Source organism: Mastigoproctus giganteus, chromosome 2 (genome assembly GCF_048544385.1).
Source record: "Mastigoproctus giganteus isolate SK-2022 chromosome 2, ASM4854438v1, whole genome shotgun sequence".
In the NCBI taxonomy this organism is placed as follows: domain Eukaryota; kingdom Metazoa; phylum Arthropoda; class Arachnida; order Uropygi; family Thelyphonidae; genus Mastigoproctus; species Mastigoproctus giganteus.
In genome coordinates this window covers 164,772,859-164,785,108 of record NC_143576.1, presented here as the reverse complement: position 1 = coordinate 164,785,108, position 12,250 = coordinate 164,772,859, and the positions used below count along the sequence as shown (strand labels likewise).

The 12,250-nt window shown below is 36.3% G+C and overlaps 1 protein-coding gene across 3 annotated transcripts in view; it reads left to right on the top strand.

Moving 5' to 3' along the window:
* Positions 1–12,250, top strand: part of bchs (WD repeat and FYVE domain containing 3 bchs) — a 1,877,108-nt gene that overhangs the window by 1,792,496 nt on the left and 72,362 nt on the right. The window lies entirely within an intron of this gene.

The following is a 12,250-nucleotide window of genomic DNA, read 5'->3' as shown; positions in this document are numbered from 1 at the left end:
TGAGGAAGTAGCCAGGCAAATGACTGCGCAGAGTGGCCGGTCACAGGGCCTTGACAGAATTGAAGTTGATGTCTTAAAAAAAGTCTTACAAACTGATGCCAAAGAATTATTTAGATGTGTATAATAAGTGTCTCGAGGAGAGTGCTTTCACCCAGGCTTGGAAGGTGGCACAAGTGAAGCTGAGTTTAAAAGGAACTGACAAACTGTTAAATGAAACAGGATCATACTGCCCCATTGCTCTTCTTTCTGCGTTGCGAAAAACTTATGGACGGTTATGCATTAATCACTTAATGATTAGTTATAATATGAAGGCTATGTTCACTGAAAACCAATTTGGTTTTAAGAAAGGTGTTGGGACAGAGGATGCTATACATAGCTTGATCCAAGCAGTGGGGTTATATATGTTTTAAACATTTTTATTAATTTTAAAGGCGCCTTTGACAGGTTAAGGTGGGAGGGCATCCGTGCTCAAATTAGAATTACAGAATTTTCTGTGAAGATATATTCTGTTTTCAGAAATTATTTCCATAGTCAGAAAGTTACTGTGAAGAATTCATATACTAAAGTTGAAAAAGAAATAAAAAGAGGTTGTCCTCAGGGTTCAGTTATCGGTCCCTTGACGAGTTTTTGATTCAGCAATGGAAGGTATAAAAATGGTTGCATACGCTAATGATTTAACAATCCTTGTTTTTGGCAATTCTTGTCCTGAGATAGAAAAGAAATCTGTAAAGATTTTAATCAAATCAGAAAGCTGGAGTTGGCTCTACAAATTGCAGATATCCTGAGATAAAACTGTCCAAATGTTATTAAAAGGGCAATTAAGTATGTCACTTACTATAAGGCTTCTGGATGACTCAGTTCGATATGTTAAGAGTCACAAAATATCTGGGTTTGATTTTAGAAGAACAGTTGTTCTTTACAGAGCACATCAAGTACTTAAAAACTGAGATTAGGACATTATATGTTAAGCTCCAGAGGATTATGAGGAAAGACTGGGGCATAAAAGGCTGCGCCTTGAATTTACTATCTGAGTGCTTGTTTGTCCCAATCGTGACTTAGGCCTCCAGAGCTTGGGTGCATCATATAGAAAATGTTATTATACAAAAGTACCTATTGCAGGCGCAAAGATTTTCTTTGTTAAGCATTACTTGTGCTTGTCGAACTGTGTCAACAGAGGCCTTGCAGATTATATCAGGTAGGATGCCTGTAAAATTTAAAGTTGTATTATCCGGATTATTGTACTTTACAAAGAGTAAGCGAACTATTATGGGAGTTACATCATAGTGATGAGCACTTGAGTAAGCAAGCACATCTGAATGCCCTGTTACAGGAAATAAACCTACCACTTACTGAATGAAATTTGATAACTTGACTAATTGGATAAATTTTCTGAATCAATGCGAGTGTTTTCAGTATGTCAGAAAATACAATAGGCATAAATATCCTTGAGTACAGGAACCAAATCATTAGTAGCAAATGACCAGTCAATTTCAATAAATGGAATAACTGCGGACAACAGGAGTTTCTTGGACTCTCCATTGGGATGAAATTCAGAAGAGTTGAGGTATTGTTGAATTATTGAGAATTTTTTCAAGGCAAAGGCAGTAATCATTAAAGCCAGTGCATTCATTCCATTTTAGCAAGTACTGCACAAGGAGGATGGCAAGATGAATGAAAGGGGGCGTAGTTAGCTTAACAGAATAGAATACAGCATGGAATTTTTACAGATTGATGGGGGATTCAGATTTGCTATGAAAATTGTCTATTAGAGTTACCCAAGAACAATCTCATCCAACCACGAGCAACAAAAACCATGGAGGGGGGAGCTGGGAGAATGAAGCTTGAGTATGAGGGAAAAAAAACTACCCAGAATACAAGAAACAGAACTGTATTTAGTCATGGACTTAAAACTCCAGTCACTCAAAGCACGTACTTATGCATACCCATGCCAGACCACTTGGTGGCCTACAGTAGCCTACATTGTTGAACTGAACTTCAGTCAGAAGTACCTTTCAAGCCGGGAAATAATGTGCAAAGGTAGCTGGCTACTGTAGGATGAGCAATACTGACATTGCGAGAGAGTAACAGTTTCGCTGTTACTCTTCTCTTGTAATATCTGTTTTGCTCCTCAACTGAACTTGAAAGTGGGTAAGACCCCAAATACCAATAGTATTTATCCAATCACACTGATCTCAGATAAAATAAGAGCCAGTGATCTTCCCACCCATGGGAAAAGGGGCAAGGAAGAGAATGGTATTACAGACCAGACCTCCATGAGGTAAAATCTTGAAGTATAATATTCTAAATGGATTACAAAACTGTTTTATAAAGAAAAATTCTCATAGTTCAACATGAGAGATTGTGTCAGAGCGATAACGAACCACCGTTATCGCTTTGACGTAAGCAGTTGTCTTTAAACTATGCTTTAAAACTGAAATCCCTGCTAGACCATCCTACATGAACACCTGTTTTTGAGCCACGTTGAGAAAATTTGTATAATACCCGTCAGACTGCCAACCGATGTTTTGGTATTCATGTCCAAGAGCTACTCAGAGAGTTTAACATCATGGTAGACATGGTTGCACAAACACCAAAGCAAACTCTTCCATCCTGGCATGCTCATACCCTTAAGAAATGGGTAAAGTCTGAGACTCCATCATCTGTCTACCTGCAGCTCTATTCAGCACACCGAGCTGAGCACTCCGACTTCCTGCCGGTTTACACAGATGGCTCAAAGTCAGAATCATTGTAGGATCTGCTGTTGTCTTTCCTGACACTATAATATCTCAGCAGATTATACACTGCAGAGCTGCATGCTGTAGAATTAGCCTTGGATCACATTCGAACTTGTCAGTAATGACCTTGCCAAAGGTCAATAATATATTCTGATTCTTTAAGTGTATTACAGGCTTTATTATCTTTGAGACACAACTCCCAGCCAGTTCTCTGTCGGGTTCAACAGAAAATACATTCTCTTCATGAACACATGTTTGATATCCACTTCTGCTGGATTCCTAGCCACATTGAGATAAGGGGAAGTGATTTGGCTGACACTGCAGCCAAATCAGCAGCTCCCACTAATAATCTTTGTCTGTCAGACCCCTATACAGACTACAGATAGACAATACACAACAAGATATATTCCCAATAGCAAGAACTATGGCATAGAGAGAGAACAAATAAATTATACCAAATAAAGCCTGTAATAGAAACATGGCAGTTCAGTCTGCGCAGGAATCATAGTGAGGAAGTTGTTCTTGCTCGACTCAGCATAGGACACAGTCATCTAACACATATTCATTTCTGCCCTCAGCAGAAATGAATATGTGCGAGTCTTGCAACACCATTTTTATCAATAAAGCATATTTTAATAGATTGGGTTAATTTTACCCATGTTCGCAATATATATTTTACCGCTTTTACTCATCCGACTGGGCCTTATACACTCAGTCAGATTTTATCAGACAACGACCACGTGTCAGCAGTCTAAGTTTTTACAAGCTATTAATATATATATACACACACATCTAAATTGGATCATTTACTTTTAAACCTATACTGCCTTATATATATATAAATAACATTTTGACTAGGTAACCTTTTTAAAGGTTACCAGAATTTATCTTTGTTGATATTTTAATCTTTTCGTGGTGCAGTATAACCATAGTCATTTTTGCACCAGTAAAATCAAAATCAATCAATCAATCTCATCTTATTTAAGATTGGTGGACATATAAGATCAAGACCCGATTCTTCTAAGATGAGGTTAAGTGGCTGTTATTTAAAATGTTTTTATTTTGCATTATGTTATATTAACTAACATTTTTGAACTAGAAACTCAGACATTATAAAAACTTCATTCCAGAAACATATATTGTAAACACATTCTCTTTGTATGAAAAAAACTGAACATACTTAAAGTTATCTTGTCTGTGACATGAGTGGAGGGAGGATCACTATATGCTTCTTTAACCATACCAATCTATGATCAGATCCTAATTAGCCATGGTCTGTGCCTTCAACGAAAGTCTGTATTAGACTGTCTCAACCCAATACAATACAGTGCTCTCAGGTTTGCTCTTGGAGCATTCAAGACTTTACCAGTCCAGAGTCTATATATATATAGATAGATAAATAGATTTGATAAGTGTATGAGTAGTTTTCATTATGGTTGCTGGGTATTTCTGCTGTTACTAGCAGTTTTCCAGATCCATAATCCAGCACAATATATTATTTTGCAGGATTATGAATAATTTTGAATTATAGCCAAATTTACCCACCCGTATCTGATGCCAGCTACCATTACTTTTATTAATTTATCATTTTGACTTAATTTTTACTTTACAGGTCACTGCTCTCTAATTGGCTTTACAATTCAGCCTGTAATTTTACCTAATTCATCATAACTTATAGGATATTTACATTCTTTCTCTCTTTTCACACCTACATCTTCTCATATTTCTGCTATCTTTTTCCTTTTAGCTTTTGCCATTATGTGTAACTTACACTTCCATCTTCACACCTAACTGTCTTATTTATTAAAACATACATATATTTTGTGCATTTGTCATATGTAATTTATTTTATTTTTATCTTTCCACTACTATTCCAGGTTTTAACCCATTATATCTTTTATTTCATATAAATAATAAACTCAATGACTAAACTCAAAGATATCAATAAACCTCCACTTCACCTTCAGAGAAAGGTGTTAACTTCTTAATTATGCAGAAATTTGTAGTCTTCCTTCTTACCCCATCTGGACATACCTTTTTGATTCAGCATGGTGTCATGGAGGTACTTTTAATAAATGAAGGAAGGACTAGATAAACCGAGGGCTGGACAGGTAAGATGGAAAATTTTTTATTTTTTTTGCTGATACTGTATTAGCTTGCTTTCTTGCATCATTTGCCACTACTATTACTAATAATAATAATATGACAAGTGAGTATTCAGGTAAGCTTAGTCTATAACAGAGGTTCCCAAACTTTCTAGGTTCGTGGTGCCCTTAGTGTCTCAGTAATTTTTTCACGGCATACCTAGGCCAAAAGAAAACCTAACAGTTCCGTTTATTAAGTAGTTAGGTCCAAACAACTTAATAAGTAATGTTGAAACTGTGAGAGCTAGTAGTTCGTGTGGTGTCTGACAGATGTTGAGTATTACTGTGTTTAGCTTGAAAATTTAAGATATCCCGCACCTCACAGTTTGCGAACCACTGGTCTGTACTAATGAAACTATTTGAAGAACTTTTAAAACTTTATTTCTTTCTATAATTACAATATTTTTTTTTTTTTTTTTTTTTTCATTTTAATAATAAAATGAAAACTTTTTCTTTTTAATGATAAAACCTACTCACAGTTAGTAGTCTCTACCAACTCCTTAATTTATAAGTCTTGGAAGTCAAAATTATTGCTTCATGCTGTTTTCTCCCCCCCCCCTTGATATTTCTTCTGCTGTTGGCTCAGTCTGTATAATCGCTCTGTTTAATTTGCTTTAAATATGGTTTGCTCTTTCAGGTTCTGTCTTGGAGTTATTTGTATTTCTTTTAAGTAATGGAAATTATTTTTCAGTTTATTTCAAGATAGATCATTAGATATTTGGATGGATTACCCCATGTCAGCCTTGCCAGCACTTATATTTTTCCTGATTCATTTTCCCTTTTTAGCATTAGTAAAGACATATGATGCAAGACAAAACCCTCCAGCATATGAGAGCACAACAATACAAATGGCCCTCAGTCCCCAGCAGCTTTCACTCTCCCTCTTACGGCAGCGAGAGGATCAGAGTGGAAGCAGAGGGTGCTAAGAATCTCTGGGTACGACCAGGCTGCCATGCACGGAAACTGAACTTGGCCTGTCATAACGTAAGATCACTCATCAGTGAAGACAGGATATTAGAGCTGGAAAAGGAATTATAAAATGTGAATTGGAATATCATCGGTTTGGCTGAAACAAGAAGAAGAAATGAATCACTTATAAGTTTATCAATTGGAAATCTGCTGTACACCAATGGAAACAGGGAAAGGAGTGAAGGTGGAGTTGGGTTTCTGATCCATAAAGATTTTAAAAACAACATTTTGGAATTCAAAAATACATCACCAAGGGTGTCAAGACTAATACTCAAGATTTCTAAGAGGTACAAGCTAAAGATTATAATGATTTATGCACCAACATCGAGCCATGATGATGAAGAGGTTGAAGAAATGTACACCGGGATTGAGAGTCTTCTAGATGAGCAGAAAACCCACTACACTATTATTATGGGGGACTTCAATGCTAAGGTTGGAAAAAGGCAAAACAGCGCAGAAAGAGGAACTATAGGAAATTTTGGAATTCGTGAAAGAAATAAAAGAGGGGAAAGACTTGTGGAATTTGCAGAATCTCAAGGACTGTCAGTAATGAACCCTTTTTTTCAAGAAAAGGGTGAACAGAAAGTGGACATGGAAGAGTCCAAATGGATTAACAACTAATGAAATCGACTTCATCCTCACTAACAGAAGATATATTGTGAATGATGTTACCGTCCTGAATAAGGTAAATGTTGGAAGTGATCACAGAATGGTAAGATGTACACTTGATATAGATGTAGGAAAGGAAAGGAAAAAACTGACTCGAATAAATAATACAAAGGTCTTTGAGATAACAGAGGAGGAGAAAAGGCAGTATGTACTGGAACTTAAGAACAAGTTTGAGCTTCTGCAGACTGCTCAGGACCAAGATATCGACGAGGAATATTACAACTTTCTGAAAGTGATAAAGCCCAAGAAACCTATAGGCAAACAGAAATCCAAAGAAGAAAAAATTAGTCAAGAAACACTTGTCATGATGAACCGAAGATGACAAATGAAGAGCAAGAAAAACAATGACAGGAAGAAAATTGAGTATACTGAGTTATGCAAAGCCATTAGAAAGAGACTCAGAGAGGACATAAGAAGATTTAACACAAGAAAAGTAGAACAAGCATTAAGGGAAAACAAAGGATTTAAATAAGCAGCCATGAACAGTAATACAGAAAGACAAATGTTACTGAAACTGAAGAATAGCGATGGTGTACTTATAAACAGCAGAGAAGGCATAATTCAAATAGCAGAAGACTACCATAGAGAATTATACAAGGAGCTAGGGAATGATACCAGCAGTGGGGAAGATGGATTGCAAAGTAGCAACACATACAACATACCCGATATTCTTCCTGATGAGGTAGAACATGCATTGAAGAAAACGAAGAATCGGAAAGCCCCGGGGGAAGATGAAGTTACTGTAGAATTGTTAAATTTGGGAGGAAGAGACATAACACAAAAACTGGCAAGGCTCTTCACAAAGTGCATTAGAAAAGGTGTGACGCCTAAGCAGTGGAATAATGCAATCATAGTTTTGCTGCATAAGAAAGGAGATAAATCAGAAATTGGAAATTATAGACCAATTAGCTTGTTATCCCACATCTACAAGTTGTTCACAAGGGTCATTACTAACAGATTAGAAAGAATACTTGATGAGAATCAACCAAAAGAGCAAGCTGTCTTTAGGACAGGATTCTCAACTATGGATCACCTTCACGTTATATCACAGCTAATGGAGAAAGCAAATGAATATAAAACACCTGGCATTTGTGGATTATGAAAAGGCATTTGACTCCATACAGCATAAGGCAATGTTTCGGGCACTGGAAAGACAAGGCATAGATACCCCATATATTATGATTTTGAAGAAAATATATGAGAGTGCTACCTCCTTTATTAGACTAGACAAAGACAGTAGCAAATTTAAAATCAAGAAAGGAGTTCGATAAGGAGAGACAATATCTCTGAAGCTGTTTACTGCTGCCCTTGAGGAAGCTTTCAGAAGATTAGACTGGTCGCAGAAAGGAGTCAATGTGAACGGAGAGTACCTAAACCATTTACGATTTGCAGATGACATTGTGGTTATAAGCCACAATCCCAAAGAATTAGAGGAAAATCTTAATCAGTTATGCACAGTTAGTAAGGATTTTGGACTAAAGATGAATATGGCTAAAACAAAAGTAATGATGAACAAGTATGCCACGGAAAGGGAAATAATGATTGAAGGAGCAGTAATTGAAAAGGTGGAGTCATATACTTATCTGGGACAAGTTATTAGCTGTAATAATGATAAATGGCTGGACGTCAAGAGAAGAATAAATTTTGGATGGATAGCATTCAGGAAATATAGTCACATACTGAAGAGCAATATCCCAGTTTATCTGAAACGTAAAATAATGAATCAATGTATACTCCCCACCATGACTTATGGAAGTGAAACTTGGGCACTCACCAAAAGAATTGAAGAGAAGCTGAGAACTACACAGCGAAGAATGGAACGAATTATATTGGGAATCAGACTGTTAGATAAGAAGAGAAACACATGGATTAGGCAGCAAACTCAAGTAAAGGACATTCTTATCAAAACTAAAGAACTAAAATGGTCTTGGGCAGGACACATAGCTCGAAGACATGATGACAGATGGACTAAGAAAATAACAGAATGGTACCCAAGAGGAGCTAGAAGAAAACCTGGAAGATAAAGGCGGAGATGGATAGATGAAATTCATGAATTTTTGGGTAGTAAATGGATGGCCAGTGCTCAAAACAGAAGGAACTGGAAAGTTGCTGGAGAGGCCTTCATCCTGCAGTGGATTGAAAATGGCTGATGATGATGATGCAAGAAAGCAAGCTTATACAGCATCAGAAAAAGAAATTCCCATTTCAACCATCCATTCGCTCTAAACATTTGTGCAGTTCTTCCTTGAATTTATTTAAGCTATCAACTTCCATCAACAACAGATGGAAGTTTGTTCCAGCAATCAACTAACCCCTGGCTAAAGGCAAATTTTCACACATCTGTTCTACATAGAACTGTCTTTCCTCAATTTGAATTTATGCCCCTTAGGTTCGTAATCTGAGCAAGAGGAAGAATCCCATCAGCATTGTGCCTTCTGAAACCATTCAAGGGCTTATACACCTCAGTCAGATCACCTCGCAGGTGCCTAGTCTCCAGATGCTGCAGTTTGCATAACTTAAGCCTTTCTTGGTAAGAGAACCCCTGTCGTTCCTCTTACCAATCTTGTTGCCCTTCTCTGTACTCGTTCTAGAAACTCTGCATCCTTTCTAAAATGAGGCCTCCATACCTGTACACAGTACTCAAGGCATGGCCTTACCATTGCCTTATACAAAGGGATAATCACCTCCTTTTCCGTACTAGCAAAATTCCTGTATATCATTGACAAGACCTATGGTCTGCTCTGGCAGCCTGTATGCACTGCTCAGGAAACTTCATATCTGACTGCACAATTATCCCCAGGTCTTTTTCGTTCTCTACCACCTGAGTGCAGTACCACACAGTTTGTAGATTTCTGTGGATTTACGGCTACCCATATGCAGTACTTTGTGTTTGTTAATGTTAAACTTCACTTGCCACCTCTGAGCTCATCTGCCCCACTTTTCTAAATACTGTTGCAGCAGCTTACTGTCATTAACAACACTGCCAACTTTTGTGCCATCCACAAACTTGGACATTAAGCCTGATATACCTTCATCAATATCATTGATAAATATACAAAACAACAATGGGCCCAACACCGAACCCTGGGGGACTCCACTAATAACATTAATACATTAAGAGCAGAGTGCACTGATTCCCAATCTCTGTATTCTCCAATTCAACCATCCTTTTATCCATTGAAGCAACTTCCCTTAATGCCCTACTGCTCCAATTTGTTCAGTATTCTTCCATGTTCAACAGTATCAAAAAGCTTTTCATGATAATAATTTTTTTCCTATGCAGATGCTGCTTGTTTTTATTTTTTCTCTCAGTCATCTTCTGTTGATATTTTACAGTCTTCATTGCAACGACCAATTGTTGCAAATGTTTTTTGTGTATATTTATCAGTTTGACCCTGCCATCAATACCTCTAAATACAGCCACTCCCTGACTTACGTAAGGGTTGCCTTCCGGAACTCTGCATAAGTTGAATTTTACGTAAGTTGGAATTTCCCTAAATGCTTATGCAGCACTCGCAAATATGCATGCTGAATTTGATTGAAGCAAAAGAGAAATGTTCGATGAACATGTAAATAGAATTATTTATTCAATTTTTTTTATCTCATGCACAGGAAAAATTACAAAAGTGTACAAAATTTCAAAATTATAAAATTACAAAAAGAGAGAGGAGACAGGCATAACGTCAGCAAGTTTTACCTTTTGAGCATCGTTGCCAGAATTAACTCTCCAGCTGATAAGAATGCCGCTGCAGAAGTTGAGGGCTGTGGAGATTTTTCCAACCTATCACAAAATTTCTCTGCAGCTGCAGAATTGGCACTGGCAACTTCACTTCATACTTTGATGTTTTGGAAGCCAGTGCAATGCTTGAACCTATTAAACTACCCATTGCTTGCCACAAACTTGGCTTGGGGTTTGCTGTACTTATCCTTAATATCTTCATAAATACTTCTTGCTTTTGCTTGAATGCCCATTGTAATCAGAGGCACTTGCTTCTGAATCTGATTTTCCATCCATATTATTAATAGCTTTTCCATCTTCAATATGAATGCTGAATTGTGATCACTTCACCTGAATGCTGTTTTGTGATCACTGTTGATTTTAAATGCATTGATCCTTTAACATGTTCTTTTATGCGTGCACTGTCCCTTAAAATAGTATTCATTGTTTAATCAGCGAAACCTAATTCCGTGCAATACATGACAAACTTTGTCATGCTTCTTACTTTTTAATCATTTTCATTTCTAAATCAATTTTGTTTAGTTTCCTAGTACTGCCACCATTTGCACTTTCCGTTAGTCCCTTTCCCTTCACCATTGTAATAAGTAAATAGGAGTGAAGAGAAGATTCTGAAAATTTATTTATGTTTTTTATATGTTTGAAGATTTCAGTGAAGGGGAACTCATTTCACCATAATACCATAACTTAAAAACCCACAGAATTCCAGTTATCAGTATTATCACAAATGCAATAAGATCAAGGTTACTATCCATTTATAATAGATTGCACTAACAGAAAAGCCCAATAAACCGGAAAGTGTAAATTATTTTTATTGTTTTATGGTAGTGACCTCCAGAAATGTGGTCAGAAAAATATCACAAAGGCGTTCCAAATTGATTCTTATAACGGAACATAAGATAACGATGAAAGTGTAGTGCAATTTCTGTTATAAAAATGACTTTTTATAGAGATAAATAGCTTAGTTATATAGCGAAAATTTCAACTTACAAGGTCTTGGAATGAATTACCAAAAAAAAAAGTGTTATTGGGTTCACATTACGATATTTTCATGATACCTCCATTTATTCCTACCTGATGCAAAATATGTTTCCACGATTTTTTTCAGTTTGCACCGGCCAGCAAAATTATGTAAAGTCAAATTTCTGTAAGTCGAGTATTACATAAGCCAGGGAGTGTCTTTTTACATATTTTTCATTTCTTCTCAATCAGGTTTGTTCTTTATTTAATATCAATTAAAAGCCAGTCTAAAGGACATTCCGCTTAGGATGGAGAAGTGTTAATGTCACCCCATGGCACAAGGAGGTGCAAAAGAAGTGTTCAATGGTGGATAAGATTTCAGAGTTTGCAATTAAGGAAATAGTACAGGGCTATCTCAGTAGAAATGGTATCTTTATTGCTTCACAGCATGGGTTTATGAAGGATAAGTCTTTCCTGACCAGTCTAATTATTATGATGAAAGTATAAAACAATTGGTTGCAAGAAAAAAATTTTATATAGGCGGTGATGGTCTTAACACTGTGTAGAAGTTGGATGGCTCTGCCTATTAATCTGTGAAGTAATCCACTGCTGTTCTTGAGGCTTCACCAATTTACATCAGTCTCATCAGTCTAAAGAAATGTAGTGCAACACATTGACCTTTTGCATGTGTCTTATTATTTTTTTTTATTATTCTTTTGTTTTTCAGTGTAGCACAGCTGTTTTATTTTTTAGTTATTTATTAAAACCTGCTGGTTTCATTATTAGGGTGTGCAATTGGATCATAATGATGCTTTTTTTTTTGTTTTCTTTTCCAGTGAGCGATCTTTTTTTTTTTTTATTTGTTAACACCTTTTGCCACTGTTGATCATATTAAAAGGCAACATGTAGCTATTTTTTTTTTTTTTTTTTTATGAGATTTCAAACTTTGAATGTATGAATTGTTTTATATTTTAAATGAGAGTACTTCAAAAGATAAGATTTTTCATTTTCCAGAGGAAATATGAAATGAAATAGTC